The following is a 21,117-nucleotide window of genomic DNA, read 5'->3' on the forward strand; positions in this document are numbered from 1 at the left end:
TCTTTTGCACGGGAATACATGGCTATGTCCTTGGCTCTCAAGCTGTTTATTTGCAGATACAGCATGTTCTTGTTGTTTCTGGAGGTGCTGAACCTTCCCTTTGGACATTCTGCCTTGTCTAATATTTTAACAGTATTACTAATCCATGAGATCCACTACAGCACTTTGCCTGGAGCCAGATGGATCCAACTTATGTAATAATCACTGAAGATGAGTCCAGATGCTGCACAGAGGAGCCTCAGGGACCCCATTCACCATGGCTGCATCAAGCATCCCACAGACCACAGCACCAGCTGCACCTCATACTGGAACTCTGCAAGCACAGAGAATCCTGGTGAAGAAACTTTCATACATATCCCCTGTTCCTTTCACTCATATCCTCTTACACACTCAGTATTCCATGTTCTCCATAAATCACCTTTTAAAATAGACAAGAGGAAAAATCACCTCAACCCCAAATTCATTGTGAGTGATCTATGTTCTGTGCTGATCTCTGAAGGGGACCAGCTGGGAATCCAGGGTTGGATTCCAGAGATTCTCTGGGTATCCAGAGAAAGGTTGGATTTCATGAGCAAAAATATGGTATCTCACTCTATGAATTTGTCTGCTATGATAACTCCCTTCCACAAATGTACAAAAACATTCACTGTGGGCTTTGTGTACAAGATGTCCTGTCTTGAAACAGCATCTGTGTCTGCACTTCTCACTGTCTGTGGTCCAAAACCTGAACAAAGTGGAACTGCCTAGAGAGGTTTGCAGAACACTTCCTGACATGAGAACAGGTGTGACATTTCTGCATCTCAGAGTTTACTGAGAGAAAACATAGAAAACTAGCCTCCTGAACATGAGTCTCTGGTATTTCCTGTGTCATTATCTACTTGACTGTCACTTTTTCTCTAATGATGAAAATTGTTCATTTTTAGCAACTTGATTTAGGAAGAATTCATATAGTAACCTTCTCATTAATGAAGGATTCACATTTTAAATATTAATATACATTTACAAATACCTAGTTGTAAGTACACATTTAAATATTTAAACTACATATTTAAATACACAGTTTTAAAGCACATAAGTACTTATTCTTCCTAAATTCTTTCTTATGATTCCAGTGTAATATACTCTCACACAGTCCTTCTCCTTCTTTCTCCAGACAGGCCAAAGTTTTTTATGTTGCTCTTTTTATGTTTCATAAACTAAATAAATTTCATATACATTATTACTTTCAATATTTTGTCATGTTAACTCAAAATTTTTATTTAAATACCTCCAATTTTTGTCTGAATTAGGTACTCATTAATGCTTATGTGAAAAAATTACCCAGACTATGAAAATGTCACAATTTATTTTTCCAGTTTATCATCATGTTTATTTAAGATATTCTCATTACCTAGTTGTAGTAAGAAAGCCACTAGTCACTTTTCTGATATAGGGAATGAGAAAAACGTGTTCTTCTCACCAAAAACATAACAACAATAATAAAAAATTTATAAATATTGAAACCTAACTAGTTCCCTTCATCCCCTTACAGAGATGAGTTCATAGGGCCAACAGACAATAAGGAGTCTGGAGATTCATGTCTTTTTGTGTGAAAAGGGAACAAGCATTAGCTTCTATAGGACAGAGGTCAACAGGTGATGCATGGGTGAGAGAGAATTTTAAACTGAAATTAATATAAGAATTGCTGAAGAACAATTGCAGAAAAGACTCTGAATGGAAATATTCCAGTTCCAGAATATACACATGTAGACATGTGTTACTCAATTCTTCTGAGTGTAATAAGTTACCCTAGGAAGTGCAAGTAACAAATAATCAAATTTTTATTCTCATATTTCTGGAGGTGGATAAGTTCATAAACAAGTCAAGGTGAGACTTGTTGTCTGGCATGAGATGGTGGTCTGCTTCCAAATTTATCTGGGTGCTGTGACATACATGGAAAGAGAGATGCATGCCATGCTTTTGCTCTGCAGAAGGGAAAATAAGACATAAATTCCTTTTATCATAATAGCACTTATCCCATCTATGAGGACTTCTACTATTTTCCTGCCAAAGACTCCACCACTTCTTCCTTAGCTTATATGATATTTCTCTGTGGGGTTTGAATTTCTTTTTTTTTTCTTTCTTTATTTTTAGATTTGTTATAATATCATTGTTCTTCTGGATGTACATTGTGATATTTACAAAATTGCTTGAACATGTTTTAGTTATATTCACCTCTTTCATCATTCTCTTTTATCCCTCCTAACACTATTCTTAGAATAGTTTCAACAGGTCTTATTTGTCCACTTTCATACATGAGTACATAACATTTCCACTGTATTCACACTACTAAACCCCTTCCTTATATCCTGAAACTCCCACTGTTACCAATCTCCAGACAAGAATTGTTTTAACTTCTTTTCCCCTGTTTTTGAAAAAATGGCATTTTTTAATGCTTTATCCAGGGAATTACCTTATGACATATATGTATACATTCCTATGTATATATGTATTATAACTTAAATTGGTTCATGTCCTCCATTTTTCTCCATTTTACCTTAGTCCTCTTCTTGTGGTGATTTCCTCAGTTTTAAAAAAAATCTATATTCATTCTTGTGTAGAAGTACATCAATATCATATTCACCATCTTAATTTTCCTTCTTTTATCCTCCCTCTCTGGTTGTGAGATCCATTATCATGACCTGTTTTTCATAATATTGCTAGTATTTGTATTGGGTCTATATCCAACATATCAGAGAAAATATGCAGCCTTTGCTTTCTAAATCTGGCTAACTTTAAATAAGCAGATGTCCTCTAGTTACATCCATTTACTTGCCAGTGACAAAATGCCATTCTTCTTTATGGCTGAAAAAAATCCTTTGTATTTAAACACCACATGTTCTTAATCCATTAATCAGTTGTGGGGCACCTTGCTTAACTTAGCTATTGTGAATAATGCTTCCATAAAAATAGGTGGGCAGGTGTCTTTACTGTAACCTAATTTAAATTCCTTTGGATATATCCCTATGAGTCATAGTCATATTACTGGATCATATGGCAGTTCTAGTTTTAGTTTTTGTGGCGCTTCCATGCTATTTTCCAAAGATATTATACTAATTACCATTTTTCCAAGCATGTATGAGGGTTCCTTTTTCCCCACATCCTTGCCTATATTTGTTGGTAGTGGTGTTCATGATGTTAGCCCTTCTAACATCATGATACCATAAAGTGATTTTGATTTGCATTTCTTTTATTTCAAGGGATGTTGAGACTTTCATGCATATTTTGGCTATTTGGACTTCCTTCATAAAAGTTTATTGGTGCATTTCTGCATTGGATAATTAATTTTTATGTGAGTTAAAACTTTTGAACTCCCTGTATATTCTAGTTATGAATCCCTTGTTAGATGTATAGGTGTCAATGATTTTCTCCATTCTGTGGGCACCCTCTTTAGTCTTGTAACCCTTCTTTTGTTGTTGAAAAGCTTTTTAGTTTCATTCATTCCTATCTGCAAATCCTTTCTCTTAGCTAGTGAGTCATTCAAAATATATTCAGGAAATTATTTCCTATGCTAACAATTTCCAATGCATTCCCTACACTTTCCTGCACTAACTTCAAAGTCCAACTATTAATATCTGCTGAGGCATTCGTTTCTTATGCATAAATACTGAGAAGTCATGCATGGAAAGAATAGCCTTTCATAACTTAAAATAGCATTACTGTCCTTCTCTCATATTGAATATACTCATTCTGTGCAGATAGCCTCAAAGTGTTAGCTGACTTCATCATCACTTTTAAGGTCTAGGTCCAACTGTTAGATAAATGTCATCTGAAACTGATCTGAGTGAGATTCCAGGTACATTTTTCCACAGTTGCAATTGTCAAATCAAGTTTTGACAGCTGTCATATGACTGGCAAGTTTTGGACATTCACATTAAACAATGAGTAATAGGAGGGAGGCAAGATAAAAGTCCTAAAAATTCAATGTCTAACTGGACAGCATTGTACATTAGGTTCTGTAATGATCTGCTTTGATTGATGTCATTCTGTACATGCAGCAAACACATCTACCTAAGTTGCTTGGTGCTTTTGATGCAATAGCCCTCATGCATGTGAGATATGTACCTGATGTTGGCCCACACTGGCTTAACAGACTTGTGTCTGATGGACTGGATTCTTAAGGCCCACCTCAGAGGTCCATTAGGCACTACTGTGTACAATATCTTCCTTACTTGCTTCTCTGCCTGCCACTGATGTTGTCTGGACATCCTTTATGTGTTCGTGGAGGAGGCTTTTGTGCACCCAAAGATATTGGACACTGAACACTGGAAAGGGGAGCACAGTATGTTCTCCATGGAGAGTCCTAGTTGGTGCCATCTGTATGGGAAATCTTGAGGTCCACACTCCACCTGGTCACACTGGAACCTCACGTGGGAAGACAAAGGAGGGCTTCACAACAATGCATGGGTTGGAAACTTTAGGTGACCTACAAAGAGAACCATCATGTCACACAAGTTCTTGGTACCTCAATCACACTGCCCTGCCCTCAAGACCCTTTACTTTGTTGTACTTAGGAGTGGCAGCCTATGAATTGCCTGTTTTCATAACCTTATTTTCCTTCTGAACTACTCCTGTTTTATTCAGTCACATCAGTCTTCTAATCTCATGTTCCAATGCCCAATGTATGTGCTATGTAAGCACACATCTCTCATTCTTTACAACATGCTCAGGATGACTATTTTCTAAATCATTAAGTTCTGAGTCCTTACATGACTCACTCTTAGTGCTACTTTCATGACAATCTAAGATTTTCTAGCTTGCAGCTCCAAATCATTTCAACCCCTTCATGTGCATTGCACATTTCCTTTCAGTATGTGTCAAAGGTGTACCACACAGTCTTGATACAACATGGTCTGCATTGTGCTACTGTAAGAAAACACAACATACTTGGTGGTCATTTATCATAGACATTTACCACTGACAGTTCTGGATCCTGGGAAGTCCAACATCAAGATCATATTGTTTCAGTGCCTGGTAATTTTGGTTCTTTGCTGTCCACCTGACATCTTGTTTTTGTCTTCTCACATGACAGGAGACACACTGTTTCCTACCATGGAGGAATAATGGTAAAGGGATAGCATCACATACTCTTCCTCATGTGTAAGGGCACCAATCCCATCTATGTAAACAGGGTCCTAACAGCACAATTACCTCCCTAAGTCACCTCCTCTTAATATCATCATATTGTTGGTTAAGCTCATTTGAATATTGGAGGGATGTACACATTGATCCTGTCACAGGTTCCCACCCTCCTGCACCATTTTTAATGATTGAGGAATTGTCCACCCAATCTCTCCCAGTTAGTAGTGTTTGTCAGCCGTGGGCTATGAGAACAGATCCCACTGGATCATTGCTCTCAGACCTACTTCCCTTTCTCCACTATGTAAACAAACTCTTAATCTCTCAGTGTTGATGCATAATGGTAGGCAAGGAAAAGTTAATCCGAAGTGCTGGGTGCTCAGCCACAGAGAAATGTTAGTATTTGTGAATATGACTGTCTCCAGGCATGAATGTGAATGTGGGAGAGCAATGCATATTTAGGTGTGTGTGTGCACATTAGTGTGAATGTGCAAAGTGCATCAGTATTTAGGTCAGGGACTCAGTATGTGTTTTTACAAGTGTGTGTTTCAATGGTAGTCAATCATATCTTTTATGTGATTGTGTATATGATGAGTGTTTACATATCTCTAAATGACTGTGTGCTCCATTGTGTCTAAGTGAGTGTGTGAATGTGAGTGTGTAGACATGAGTATGTGTGTGAGAATTTGTGAGCCTGAGTCTTTGTGTCTCTTTGGGGGAAATATTGTGAGTGTGTGCATGTGAGTATGGGTGTATGTCAGTGTATGTGTGTGCGTGAGTATGATTGTGTATGTGTGTGTAGGTCAATTTGTGACATCTTAAACCAAATTACATGTGGGATAGTCTACATGTGTCAAATTCATTCTGAAGTTATCTATGGATAAGAACAGATTCAGGTCTTATTTCAGACATTTTCATCCTCAGGCCTGCTACCTTTTGGTGTCAAGTAATAAGTTTGGTATGTACTCTCCTATAATTCTTGAATCTTTGTATACACAAATGGTGTCTAAAAACTACACACCACACACCAGTAGGACAATGTTTTCCTAAAGTGTGACAATAAAAACTATCCAGATATGGCCAGAGGTCTTCTTGGAGTTGAAAATTGTAGTAATACATGTGTACAATGTTAATATGCTCAGAATTGCCAGGTCAGTCCAAGTCTGAATGCACTGGGATAAGGAGGATCTCATTGGGAAGAGAGGACATGGATCCATCTGAAGGTTGAAGAGATCCATAGGTGACAATGAATGTTCATAATATTGACAAATGATATCATGTTTTAGTAACATTTATGGGAAACAAAGGCATTATCAATAAACACATTGTGGAGCTTATTCAGAGATTCAGATTCTCTGCCTAGCTTGACCTCAGTAGTGAAACACCTTAAGTATTTTGAGGAAAAGAGAGTTCTAGAATTATTCTTTAGGGAGCTCTCATAGTAGGTATTGGCTGACCAAGAACATGCAGCTTCTGAGAATTGTTCAAGCCTCCCTCTGTACCTGCTCCTGGGGTTGACACTTCACAGTGTGTCCTTGACTCCCTTTGATGATTTTATGTGCCCCCTTCTGGTCCTGAGTGCAGCCAAAGGGGGGTTTTTGTCTGAGCTCACAATGAGATCTTCCCATACAGTGTTTCTGGCACAGTAATACATACCTGTTTCCTTGGGGGCCACAGATCTCAGTTGTAGGGAAAACTGTTTCTTGAAAGTGTCTCTGGAGATGGACATGGACCTATCATGGAATAGGCTATGGCTTGTGCTTCCACCATTCTTTTGTTCCCCAAATATTCCAGCCCCTTTCCTAGGTGTTGCCGGGTCTAGGTCCAACAGGAACATTTGGTTAAGATGGAATAACTTGAGACAATACAGTTGAGGATCAGGGTCTGTGAGAGCTTCACCAGGCCATGTCCAGACTCCTGTAGCTGCACCTAGAACAGAACATGTAGAGTCAAGAAGAATCATTTTCTTCATTCATCCCCAGTCACAACCTGCACATGGACCTGTGTGTTACAGTGGGGACACAACCTTGGGAAGCTGTCTCCAAGCAAAGAAAAACCAACAGTATCATCTTCCTGACTATAGCTGTGCCTTCTCCAGAGACTTCAGCACTATGAGGAGAGAACTGTAAGCTCCCAAGCCTGAAAGGAGGAGTTAACCTAGAGACTGAATAATAATTTGGATGTCTGCAGACAATTAAGAGACCCCTTTCAATATCATGACAATCCACATACCTCCACTACATATTCTGAACCTGGGGCCCATTTGCTTGGGTGTATCTGCCAGAGCATGAGATGAATACAGAATATACAGGATGTCATAGCCTGTATATGAGAACTGTTCTATCTTGTGGAAAGTGGAGGGAAACCCTGGAATGCAGAAACATCAAGGACTTGTTGAGCCTGGCATCTAGGAGCACTGCACAGAATGCTCTCCTTGCTACTACTTACTGAGTTGTCTTTTAAAATAAATTTGGAATCAGTAATCAATTGATTTTTTTCAGGTCAGTATAATATAAGGGGGGGTTAGAAAGGTTCTCCTTCCATAAGTAGTAATTTAAATTAGTATTGTTTGCAACTTATGAATTAAAATAGATTGCACCCTTTTTTGTCACCAAATGCATTTAGAAAATGTGAAATTTTAATAGATTTACTCCTAAGAACTTAATTATTATATAATTCATCTCCCTTGTCTTGAAATCGTGGTATTCAGCCCTATGTTTGAGCCTGACAAAAGGAACTTCTTGTACCTGCAATTTTTATTTGGGTCATACAGGTTTTCCTTTCCAAAACTCTCATGATTGGGAGTACAGTGGATTTCACTTAGATAAGGCCATAAACAGTTACAATGTATTTTGAACAACTTAATACTCTATATTGAATTCTCTTCCACATCTTCTCTTTCACATGCCTTCTTAATTATATCTAGCTATTTATCTGTATTCTCTTTGAATTTATTCAGATGTGCTTTCGTGCCTTCTTTGATTCCATTGATCGGTCTTATACTCTTCTTTGTTCAGTAATTCATCCACTCACTATCATTAGTGTCTATTGTTGTACAATTGTTGCTGTTTTGAGTACTTGAGTGTCCTTGGATTCTAATAATTCAAGTATCTCTGCATTGGTATTTACACATATGGTGCCAAGTGTGGTGGCAGGACTGCGCAAAGTTTCACCTCAGTACCATGCACATAGCTCAGTAGCCAAATGTTTGCACAACATGTTCAACATACAGGGTCCAGTCACCCTCACAACTCACAGAGTAGAAACTTGCTGCAAAAATCAACCATAGCTGAATGACCCACCTCTATGGAAATGCATTAAATGACTACTAAAATCTCACCAAAACAACTCCAACAACTGTAGAGGAATTAAGGGACAAATATTGTGAGGGTAGGTAACATGGTGATAGTTAATAAAGTAGAGACAGAGTGGAAATAGGAGAAACAACAGTAACAAGTATTCCAGGGGATGTAGAAGAATAAGGTGGAATTGAAAATTAAGCAGAAAGAAAACAAGAACAAGAAGGGAATGAAAAATATGCAGTTTACAGTAAAGTGAGCAAGAGCAAATAATAAATATTATAATAAATTTCAGAAAACAGAAGAAATATAATGAAAAACTAAGACAATGCAGAAGAGATGAATACAGAAGCTGATGTAATTGAGGAATTAAAGACAATAAAACTGGATAGAAGTAGAGAGGAGATGGGGAAAGTAGACAGTTGAATATTTCATATGAAAAGCTTTGGGTGTGGAGGTTCCATTCTGATATCCTAACACTAGGGTGTTTGAGACAGATGTACCACAACCATGTTAAATCCATATGTCATATCAGGAAAACAAAAATCAAAGATAAATATGTTCTTTCAATGCTATAATAAATTCTAAAATATGTGAATAGATCACTTTTGTTTCAAATGTATTTAGAGAAATACAACAATTGAACAAATAGTGGGGGAAAATAGAAATGTACTTGTTCTTACAAATAAAGGTAGGAAAGGTTTCCAGTTATCTAAGTGTGCAAATCTTGAGAGAACTTTACTGATGCTCATGAAACAAGAAACTCCTGGTTAGCTGTCAGGCTAGACCACACATGTAAGTGAATAAAATCAACAGACAAATACCAGCAGCAGTTTTATACACTGATAAGATTGCAGAAAAGTTAACTGGAATGAATTCAATTTACAATAGCTACAAAAATGAAGGATATATATGTGTTCATTTAAGAAAGTTATGCTTTATTACTCATTTACTTCAAGTTTTCATCACTCAAAGATTTGGATTTATTTTCTAACAGCCATGGAAAACAAACCTGGGGGAGAGAAAGGTTTTATGATTTAGTGATATGAGTGGTTGTAACATAATTAAACCAGTCACTAACAGATGAATACTTCAGGAGTGACCTATATGTGGTGTCTAGAAGTGAAATTCAGAGACAGGAAGTGGAGGGGTGTGTCCTTCAGGGCTGGGTGGAGGGCATGGAAGGTGTTCCTTGGTGGCACAGGGTTCTAGTTTTGGAAAAGGAGAATAGTGCAAGTAAAGGTTATTCGTGGTCGAAGCTGGAAAGAGTAATTTAATGACATCAAAATCCAAGCATGAAAAGAGTTAAGTAGTAAGTTATGTGATGTGCATTTTACCACAGTTCCAAAGCTTTACAACTTATCAATGAAATTATAAAGAAAAATATAGGGTCTCAAGAGAAGCTGGGTTTCTTCTGATATTAAAGTAGAAAGAAGTTTCCCCATACAGTTCCATGTGAAGATACTTGAGCTGTGACATACACACCCCTGCTCCAGTGAGTCATGCCCTGCTCACAGTAAACTGTCATTCAGGATAAGTGGTATTGCAGGGAGAAGCTTGTATGAAGTCCCATTGTGTCCCAGGATTTTTTCCAGAGCCAAAGGAAAGCAGTGACTCACCTGGCTGAGGAACAGTAGCCTGCCTGTACCTTGTGAGGATGCAGCCCTGGGAGAGTTGTGACAGCAAGGTGCCGAATTTCTAAGTGTGACTTGCAAGTGTAGCCTCTGGACCCTCCATGAGAATAGACACAGATGTAAGGCCTGGGTCCCCATGCTCTGCAGCCATCAAGGACTAACTCTTTCCTTAATACCAAGACAACTGCTGCCTTGACCTCCATGCCAATAGGCTGTGTGGGGAAGGCAGTCTGAGAAAGCTTTTTCTGTCTTAGACACCCAGAGACCCCAAACAGTGCACAGATCACTTTGTCCTTTGCATGGTCTTCCCTTGTTGAAACATATTCACTGACATGGTGTTGTGTGGTGGTGACTATCATTTCAGCCTCAGTCCAGGGCCTGGATACTTCAACCATCTGTCTTATCAGGGTATAAATTAACTCTGTAATGTTGTGGGGCCAGTAGTATCTCTACTCACTGTGCTACACGATTAGCTAATGATTACACATGTATGGTTTAAATACTGGGACCAGTACATCTTCCACTCTTCTGCAAGAATTTCCTTGTATGTTGGTCTTATGTCTGACTCTCAGCCAGGTATTTCACACATCTTGTCTTCAACTTCCATATTCTTCTTGGTCAGAGTCTTAGTTTTGGGCTATAGTGATAAATTGCAAACTTCTCAGGACTTGCTTGCTCATGCACACGGTCCACATCATCTCTGAAACCTTGTAGACTCTCAGTGAAATGTCTGAACTTACTACAGCATCTTGAGCATCTTATCCCCTATACATCTTCTATTCAGATCTGCTTTTTGCCTACTGGTTCTCCCTTTGGTAGGAGAAAGAAAACAGACCAGGAGGAGATGGCAGGCACACAGTAACACATCACCTCATTCATGTGTGTTTTTAATTGAGTTATATTTAATAGGCCACAAGATAACAGTAAAAAATTTTCAGATTTCATTAACAAAATGACAAGTTTCAATAAAGTTACTTGAAACTTGAGATTGTAATTTCTAAACAAATGAGCAGGTTAAATGTGTGTGACATGAAGTCAATGATAAAGAAAAGTTACTTGGTGTAGTATATGAGGATTACCCTCACTATGATTAATACCTGATAATCATAAGATGTATTGGCTTCCTATCCATGAAAGGAAGATCATTGCTCTCAATCTTTAGTGTGCTTGACAACTGCAAGTACAATAAAAGTGTGACAGGGAAAATCCCCTTAGATCATGGCCAAAGAAGAAAATAGAAAGGAAGAAGCCAGAATCTCAGAACAACTTTCAGAGCACATTCCCAATGACCCAAAATCTCTATTGGACATCATACCTTACATTGTCACAAACACATTAAACATACTGCCAGGCTGGGGGACAATCATCTAACACAGGTGTCCTTGGGAAGACCATAGAGCAATATTAATATGAAATGTTAATTTTAAGACAAATTTCTTAACCAAATTCAACTCTGGTTTAAGTCATTAAACTTGCATTGGAAAAGTTAGTTCTTTCAATATAGAGAGTGAATATAATTAAAATAAAATAAAAATTACACAAGCCTGGAACTGGTTCCAGCTATCTGAGAAGCTGAAGTCAAGATGACCATGTTTCCATGCCTGCCCTGCAAAGAAAAATTTTTGTCTCCCTCAAAATGGAAAAAAGATGAGTGTTGTGGTTAATGTTTGTAATGCAAGCTACATGAAATAGAAGGATCACATTCTAGGCAAAGATGGAAAAAAACACCACCCTATATACAAAATAATTAGTTGAAAAAGGCCTGGAGGCATAGAATAAGTATTAGAGCACCAGCTTAGCATATATGAAGCTTCAAGTTCAAATTAACTGTCACCAAATATAGTAACAAGCTCTTCCACATTTTAGGAAGGTGTTATCTGTGCTGGTTTCTTTATGCCATAGAACACTCTGCACCACAAGATCCCTCCCCTTCTCCAGAAACACATTCGTATTATGGTTCTCCACAGAGACTCCTAGGGTCAAAATCACAGAGAATTTCCTCCATCTTTAGTGTGTGAAGTCAAGAAAGTCATCAATATACAGAAAATGGCAGATATGAAGACACAGAGATGGGACATCTACCTGAATCCATGGCACAGCTGTAAAATCCAACTGATAGAAAAGCATCCCAGGATCAATGGTAACTTTATGATGACTTAATCATGTGTCACAGAACACCAGTGTCACATTTGCTTAGTGCAAAGGGATGTGTGTAACTTGGAAAACTGAACTGAATGAAAAACATGAGGAGGTGGAGATCTGAGATACTTGGGGACAGAGATAAGGTAGGGACTGACCACCTAGGCCATTCAGTAATCACTATCTTCACACAGCATCTTGGACACAAAGGTCAGACCACTTTGTCAACCTCGGAACTGATGGGTGTGATTTCTGTAAGATACCTTCCTGTCAGCAGCTGGTTGGGCTGTTCATGAGTCATGGATGCCCTGCAGGGGAGCCTGTGTGCTTACAGTCATGTCTGTACAGGATCATAAGCTCTTCAGGGTGTAAGCCACCTTCTCATGGTGTCCATAGAGGGATGCACTCATGAGATGGACCTTAGGAAATGAGAGGTGCAGCCTTAGTAGTAGTGACCCTCCTAAGCCTGGAGATGAGGGAAAATTGGGACTAATGGAGCAGAAAATTCATCAAATGGGAAATTGTTGGTAAGGATCAATTTCTTCTAAATATAGGTGTTAAGATAGAAGAGATGATGGAGAATGCTTGTTTGGACACCAGGCCATGAGAAAGTGTGCAGGTGGTAGAGTTCCATCCATCTGGTTTTCATTATCCACTTTGTTTCTCCACATGGAGGATGAGGTACCCTTTTCAGCACAAAGATCTCAGGACTCCTTTCAGAGCTCCACCCTGTACATGATCCATCAGGGATGGTAGAGGTTTTCATCCCAACGCTTGTCTTCCACCCTGTTTTGTGGGAAGCTGAGAACTATGTTCCTTTTCCATCCAGGGGCCTCAGTAATGGATAGGGAATAGCAAACCTTGATCACAAATGGCTGCATTGTGCATGTGGAGCAAGTGTTTCAACAGCCTAGGGAGCACAGGGATCTGAGGAAAGAGTGGGACAAGATAACAATGCACACCTGATAAAGGTTTTCTTTTGTCTGAGGGAAGAAGCATTGTGTTCCTCTACTGCACTGATGACTAGTCCATCTATTCCATAAAAGAGACAAGAGACAGTTACTTCCTCCTTACTGTCATAGTGAGCATGTAAGAAAACAGATACTACAAAATAGAGAGAAAGAGAAAGAGAGGAGATGTTGGAAAAGGAAGAAAATCAGTTAGTCAAAGGAAGTCCTTGAGCAGTACCACCTACATCTGAATTTTAAGTTAGTGTTCTACCCAGCACAGCCATGTGTCACTAGGTGTGAGGGCAGATGAGTGAGAACTCATGTCTCTTATCAGGTGAAAATCCTCAGTTCTCCTGTGGGTAAGATGTGGTTGCCCTAGGTGAAATCTGTAGAGGTGATTCCTAACTGATACTTTCCCAGAGTCTGGCTTTCTGCCACACATTCTTAATCATTTCTCATGAGGGTAAGTCCTAAAACATCTCTTGTACATTAATCCACATCTAATTCTTGAGATTGGAGCATAGCCAAGACATGAGGCTGTGAAAAATGGGTGAAAATATAAAAGCTGTGAACAAAAGGGTCATGCTGGTTCTGGTGATAAAGCATGAGGTCACCCATGTCATAGGCTGGAATGGATTAAGTTCCACTGACCTAGTCCAATCAGCAGGGGAGGTTTATCTCACAGACCCTTCCTCCCTCAGTCTTGGGCCTAAGGACAGTTCTCTTTCCAAACTTAAATCCCAATGCCCTGCCCTGTGCTATGATTTCCAGTGAAGTCATGAGTTCTGAAGAAGAATCACTAAAGTTGATACTCTTCAATCCAACAGAGATGATGAGGGTCATACCCTGCCTAACAATTTACCTGTTCATGTGTTCTTTGTAGCATCCCTGCACCATTTTATGACTGGGAGTTTGTAAAATGTGAATTTAAGGAGCATGTCAATGCCATGGAGAATAAGGGTTTAACAGGAAGTTGTTAATCCAAGCCCCGTGGCCAAGAATGCTTTCTTGACAGGCGCACACATTGGCACTTCATACCTGCATTTGACAGTTCTGTGGACTAAAGTGTATTAACCCTTAAATCTGTGCTGTGTTTATCGGATCTAATAAATATCAGTGTCATGGAACCCTTAATAAAATTATTTAAGGTGATATCTGTGCAAAGTTTCTGATAGATATATGAAGGGAGAAAGTTCTACATAATTATCATAGTTATTAGTTATGAAGTTAAAATAACTCATCATTATTTTATTACAACACTGTTATTACAATAGTTATTTAATAGTCTTACATAATGGTAGGAAAAAATAAAATAAATACTTATAACCAGAACATTTTCATATTATTGAACAAGGAAATGTCACACTTGTAATCCTGTACAATTGGGAGGCTGAGTTCATGAGGATCTTGGCTCTAGTGTGGCCTTGGCAAAATGTGCATGAAACCCCATGTCACTCAGTGGATGTTCACAGTGAGTTGCATCTGGCATTCTGCCTACAGCATGAACCTTAAATTAACAGGACATTGTTTTGAATGACCTGGGCAGCAACCTGATCCTATCTCCTAAACAAACAGAGTAAAAAAGGCTGGAAGGGTGGTACATGCCATTGAGAGCCTGCCAAGCAAGCACAGAACTGTGACTTAAAATCCAAGCCTCATGAAAAATGAAATAAAACTAGAGACATGCTACTACTTTTGTGAATATTTTTTGAAAATAATTATTGCTCTCTTTATTTCCACTTGTGATTTCTGGTTATGCTAAGATTACTCATCCTTTTATTTTACATTTAGTGAATTTATAAAACTGTATTTCTCTTTTATAACATAAAATACATCAAATTATTAGATGAGCATGGCATTTAATTTTGACTATTTTAAAATACATAGAAGGGGAGGTAAGGGAGCAAGAATTTATTGATGTCCTCACTCCACAGGAACTAATACAGAATCATTAAAGAGTCAGAGGTCAACATGAGATGAGGATCAAGAACCAGTGTAAAGATCAGTTAGAGATGAATCAATTTGGTTGTAACACATTTGTACGTGGAAACAATGCTAGGAATATCTATATAGGTATCCTTAACTCAGCTAGCAAAAATGGTTTGTCTTCCTTATTATGCTTATGTCTTCTCTTCAACAAAATCAGAGATAGGGAAGAACAGATTCTGCCTGGAAGCAAAGGGGGGTGGTAGGAGATTGTGGGGGCGGGGCTGCAGGAGGCAGAAATGACCCAAACAATGTATGAGCATGTGAATAAATAAATAAATGAAAGAATTAATTGTGTTTTCCATCTTACTGGTGCCTGTGTCTACATGAGTACTAACTGCAATGTTGCTACCTTAGGAAAGAAGTTTTGAGGCTCTGTACCTCATGTCAGACTCATTTCCTGGCATCCTTATTTTATGTCTTCATGCTCAGTTGCTCTTTGTTGGACTCAGCCTGGCTCAATCTCAGGCAGCAGGTAGGTGCTGTTTCTCTTCTCAGGGCTCACTCTAATTCCAAAATCTGTCTGGTCATGGTAGCCTCCACCCAGATTTCAGAGGATGTCTAGAGAACCACAGAAAGGGAGGCACAGAACAGACCCCTCACTGGAGCAATGAGCATTCAACAAGTAAGGTATGTGTGTGGGGTTCTTCTCCTTCAACTTCAGGTGTTTAGAGCCATCAGCAGGTGAAGCCCCTTGCAATTGTTGCAGATAGTCAACTCACATTCATGAAGTTTCTTGTGAGGACAGTATCCAGCAAAGCAGTGAGATGGGGCTGCCAGGGCCTTGTAGGTCCAAGCATAACTGCATACTATATGGAGGCATGACCTCAAGTTACAGTGAATTATTCATCAGCCCTAAGACTTGATGATGGAACATTGTGGATTTAAGTTTTGTTGTGATTATTTAAAAATCCTTTCCTTCTTTTATGTATTCTTTTTTTTAGTGTGATGGACTTCTCATCATCAGTATCACTACTATATTTCAGAAGTATTTAATTTGTTTGCTTTCACAAGTTCCTCATACCTGTAGTCTCACTCATGTATCTGATTCAGATTACATGTGAGATAAACTTTGGACTTTGATTTTAAAAATGATGCTTGGAGAGTTAAAATCGTGAAGGTTCTTAGGATGGAATACAATTTTAGCATGTGAGGTGGACATGATTTGCATCCATAAATGTATGACTTAAATGCTAGGACCCCTACTATCCGTGTGTTTGAACTTTCCTCCTAAGGTGATAATATTAAAGACAGGGCCTCCTGCATGATGGTAGTCCAAGAGGGATTTTCCCCATAGATATGATTAGTGCCCATTGTTCTGGGCACCATCTTGGAATAGAATAACCCAGTGAGAATATCACGTGCCCTGGAAAGATGTGGAAACCAGACAATTTATAAATGGGAACCAGCTGTAACCAGACAGTACATTGGTCATTTCCTTGTTCTTGGACTCTTCAGCCCAAAATAAGAGAAACAAACGTGCATTATTTGTAAGTTGCCTATCCTGACATATTAGGTTATATCAGTAAGGTTGGAGTGAGAAATGGGCTAAAACACCCTTCTGTTTGTTCCCTGTACTAGTCACACTCTGATGATTCAGTGCCGTAGACATTCAGTAATCAGTGCATTATCTAGTTTAGACATCTTTTCAGTCATGGGTCATCTATTGAGTTCTTCTCCTGAGAAGTTTGCACTTCATCTTGCATTTAGCTTTGGGCAACGAAACTCAAAATTCCATATTCTTCTTTCACTCATCGCTTCAATTTTCTCCTATAATGGATGGAAATGGTTTATTTGTCCTTACTACAGTGTTGTTTTTACTGGTCTTGTGCTTCTTATGAGAATAACAGCATTTTCCCCTATATCCCTATATCTGAACACTATGAAAATATCTGGATTATAAACACATAAAATAATTTAAATACCATTTAAGTTATGAATAGAAAACAATATTTTTTCATCAATTGAAAAATTAATCATCTCAAAATCTATGAGTGCCTGATATACACAGTAACATGGAGACGTTTAGAATAATTTGAGTTAGCATGACCAAGGGTTAAACCTCATACTGAATATGAGATTTATCAAAATGCTCCAAAATGAAAACTAATTTAATGCTACATCAGAAAGAGCATGAGCTGTATGCTGATACAATGGGAGAAAGCCAGGGTGGAAGAGGAACAGCAGGAAATTGTAAGAATGAGTGTGCATATGCATTCACTACTCAGAAAGAAGGAATGATTGAATAAGTGTCCACATTAGTGAACATCTATAAGGTGTGAAATTTACATATAAACAGATTATGTTTTATATTGTATTCACTGTCACTTTCAGAAGTAAAAGAAAAATACCCATGGGAAAATCATGTTGACAGTGGGAAGAAAATGTATGAAACTCCTTATTATCATGTATTGGCCTGAGACCTGATATTATTTTCTTCCAAAAAGAACTAAGATACAGCAAAAGCAAAAATTTCCCTTCACAGGAGGGGGTTCTGAAAACATCATCAGCCCAGTCCCAGTTCCTCCAGAACCCACATCAGAGATCTGCTGGATCCTTTCTTTAGGAGTGCAGTTTATGCACTGATGATGGATTGTAAAGCATGCAGCTCTTGTAAATACACAAAACTATTTGTAATTATTTTGTACTTCACATGAGTACAAAGAATGTAGCATAATACTGCATTGTGTGCTTGTTCCCATTCACCATGTTCAATAAAATGAAGGAATGATGTACTCTTGAGTTATTGATAATATCAAACAAGGCACAAAGACAATGAAAGACAATGAAAGATAATATTCTTTACAACAGTGTCAAATTGTGGAGACCAGTCTGGCCTCAAACCTGAGCCAAATACCTCAATCTGCCAAGTAAGTGGGAGTAGAATTTGGAATCACCACATGTGGCAAGTATATCATATTTTTCAATCCTATCATTGTTGTCAAACTGCCCCAGGACTCTCAGATCTGCACTGGTCTCAAACCTCCTGAAACTTCCACCTACAGGAAGTTATACAGGAAGATGACATGCAAATAGACCTCCCCTGCTCATGAAACTAGCCCAGCCCTGGCCTTTCATCTCTGTGAGAGGAGCCCATCCCTGGCATCTAGTTGATCCCATTCAGTCATCACCATTGAAATTAGACCACTCACCATGGAGTCAGGGCTCCAAAATAAAATTTAAAACAAAATGTAAGAGATATCATGACATTTTATTTTTGTGGTCAAAGTGACTCTGCTATTGTTATCTCTATGATAGATATCTCAGGAAGCAAGGGACCCTGGTGATTCTTTTGCCCTGGGACTCTGTAGGGTCTCAATGGGGTGTCTGGTTAGCAAATCATGTTGTAAACAAGAGGAAGGAGAGACCAGATCACTTATACACTATACCAAACTGGTCTCAAATCTTCCCTTCTTCTTTCTTTAGAACTGTGCTTATCAAGATCAGAATTCAGAATTCACCCAATTGTATTGTATTAGCCAATTTATTTCCTTACTCAGGGACTCTCATTCTCACATCTTTTTCTATTTTCTCAACCAGAAAACACAACTTGGGACCTGTTTGGTCTAAAACCCAGAGCTCAGTCATGCACCTGTAGCATAGGTGTTGCTAAGGTTATGACTCATGGGGGACTGGGAAAGGCCAGTGTAGCTCCTTAGTACCCATTGCCCAGGGATCTTTTGCTGTTCTATGTGCAATGAGGGTTTTGTGGGATATGAAAGTAGACATTAGGAGTCTAAAGTAAGACTGATCAGGGAAATTGTATGTGAACATAGAGCTGATTTTGCTTTGTCTTAACTATGATGGAGTCATCTTCATTCCCTGTGGCTTTGAGGAGACTTGAAGTTGGGACAACTCATTGTGCCTTAAACTTTGGGGATAGTATCCAGTTCTCTATAAGCCATGTCTGTGTGGCTCTATCATTATGATTTTCACCCTGTAAATGAATCCTGTTGTGTGAAATGCCTGGCCCAGGTAGCCATGTGGCTTTCAGTACTGGTTCTCTTTCATCTTTCCCCATGATTGCCTTCTGACATGTTACCCTCATTTCTTTGAAGGATGAAACAATTTCATAATTTCCCTACATCTTATTGTAATCAGAATGATAGAAATTTTGTGTCATGAGCAAGGATTGAGAAATCAATCTGATATGCTTTGGACAATGTTTCTCCTATACATAATCATTTCATCATGAGAGATTCTTGTGAACTGAAGGAAATGGTTTACCTCATGAAGATATTTCTATTCATGAATGACTCCCATGTTCATGTGCAGACATAGATGTGTCCTCATTTCAACAAAGACACTCTTAGTCAATCAAGTGTGAGTCTCAGCTCTCTTCTATAGGCATTGCAGATGTTTCAGGGTAAAACCAAATGATCCAGGGAGATGGAGCCACATTGTGCATTGTGATAATGGGGAAAGGAGGGATGGAAATCACAGTATGCATGGCTCCTGCTGCAGAGAATTTTATTTTCTAGGACATTTGTGCACAAATATTTAGAAATTTCTGCAGCTCAATGTATACTTTATTGTTGTGAGCTTGCTGTATAGTTGTAGAATCTTTCTTGTGAGAGAAAAGGCAAAGTTGTGGTTGGGACTATGTGGTTGGGGACTCATCCGGACATGATACACCTATGATCCCCGGAAAAATGGAGTGTCTGGTGACAATTTTTTTAAAAGCCATAATACTAGTAATGCCATACTTTCTGTGCTGGGGCTTCCCTAATCCCATCTCTGCAGTCAGTCATGACCTGTGAGCATTGCCAGTTCCTCTGACTTGTGCACATGATGATGGATGTCAGAAGGCAGCTGGTATTTTCATCCTACAAGGTCCCTTAAGTGTGAGACACCTCAGGTGCTACTCATGACCCACAATGGGACCCATAATGTGTGCAGCCAAAAAATTAAAGAGTTAGAGTGCCTAGAAAGGAAATATTTCTTAGGCACTGCAAGTCAAAAAAGAATGCAATCCTGAAACAGAAAATTATCAAAGGTATGGAGAACAAATGGTTGATTGGATCAAGATAAAGGTTTTAAGGGAATGATGAAGATTCAGAAAAGACTTTTTGCAAATGGGTGCATGTACTCCTTTTACCTGTACTATCATGATGAATATTGTCTCTACTTGGGTTGCAGTATTATCTATGTAAAAGTGCAAAACATTATACATAAGTCATAGTACTACCAGTATCAAATGAACATGGTCTGTTATGCTTATTGAATTGCCTGCACCTGCACAGGCAGTTCCTTGAATCAACAATGAACATCTGAACAAAGGAGTTTCCCTCTTCAGTTATTGACACAGAGACTGGAAGCCACAATGAAAATTGTTTGCACATGGATCATTTATTTTGTCCTAAAGCTAACAATACAGCATTTTCAGACCTTTATTCTGATCTTGAATTGGTAAAGCCCAGGGAATAACCTTGTGAGATTATTTGACAGAAAAATTTCTACACTGCTTTTAGACTGCCAGATGTGAATATAAAACAAAGTTCAAAACTATGCTATCAGTAGCAGAATATTGGGCCAATTCTTTAACAGCCTATCCATGCCTGGCAAGAACCACACAAATTGCTGGAAACCAGGACCCAGACATAATCCTAGCCAGAAGAAATGCTCAGATTAGGAGGATTGTGATTTCATGACAGCCTGAGGAAAAAAAAACAAAAAAAAATCAAGGCTGGAAGTGAATGGAGAAAACTGTGGAAAGTGGCATATGGTTTCCATCTCAGCAACAGCAGGAGAGTTAATGTTGGTGGACCATGGTACAGAATGACCTGGAATAAAATAGCTAATTGCATAGAGGGACTGGATTCATGACCCCAGTAATTGAGTGGCTGCCTCACAAGTGTGAAGGCCTGAATTCAAAGAACAGTACCTGAAAAAATAAAAATTAAAAGAGCCACAATTGCCAACCTGAAACCTTTTGAGAATTTGTAGAGGAGAAGAAATGCACTGACCTTGTCACCGCTGGTTTCCTCCCAA

The sequence above is a fragment of the Castor canadensis genome, chromosome 2, assembly GCF_047511655.1.
Source record: "Castor canadensis chromosome 2, mCasCan1.hap1v2, whole genome shotgun sequence".
Lineage (NCBI taxonomy): Eukaryota > Metazoa > Chordata > Mammalia > Rodentia > Castoridae > Castor > Castor canadensis.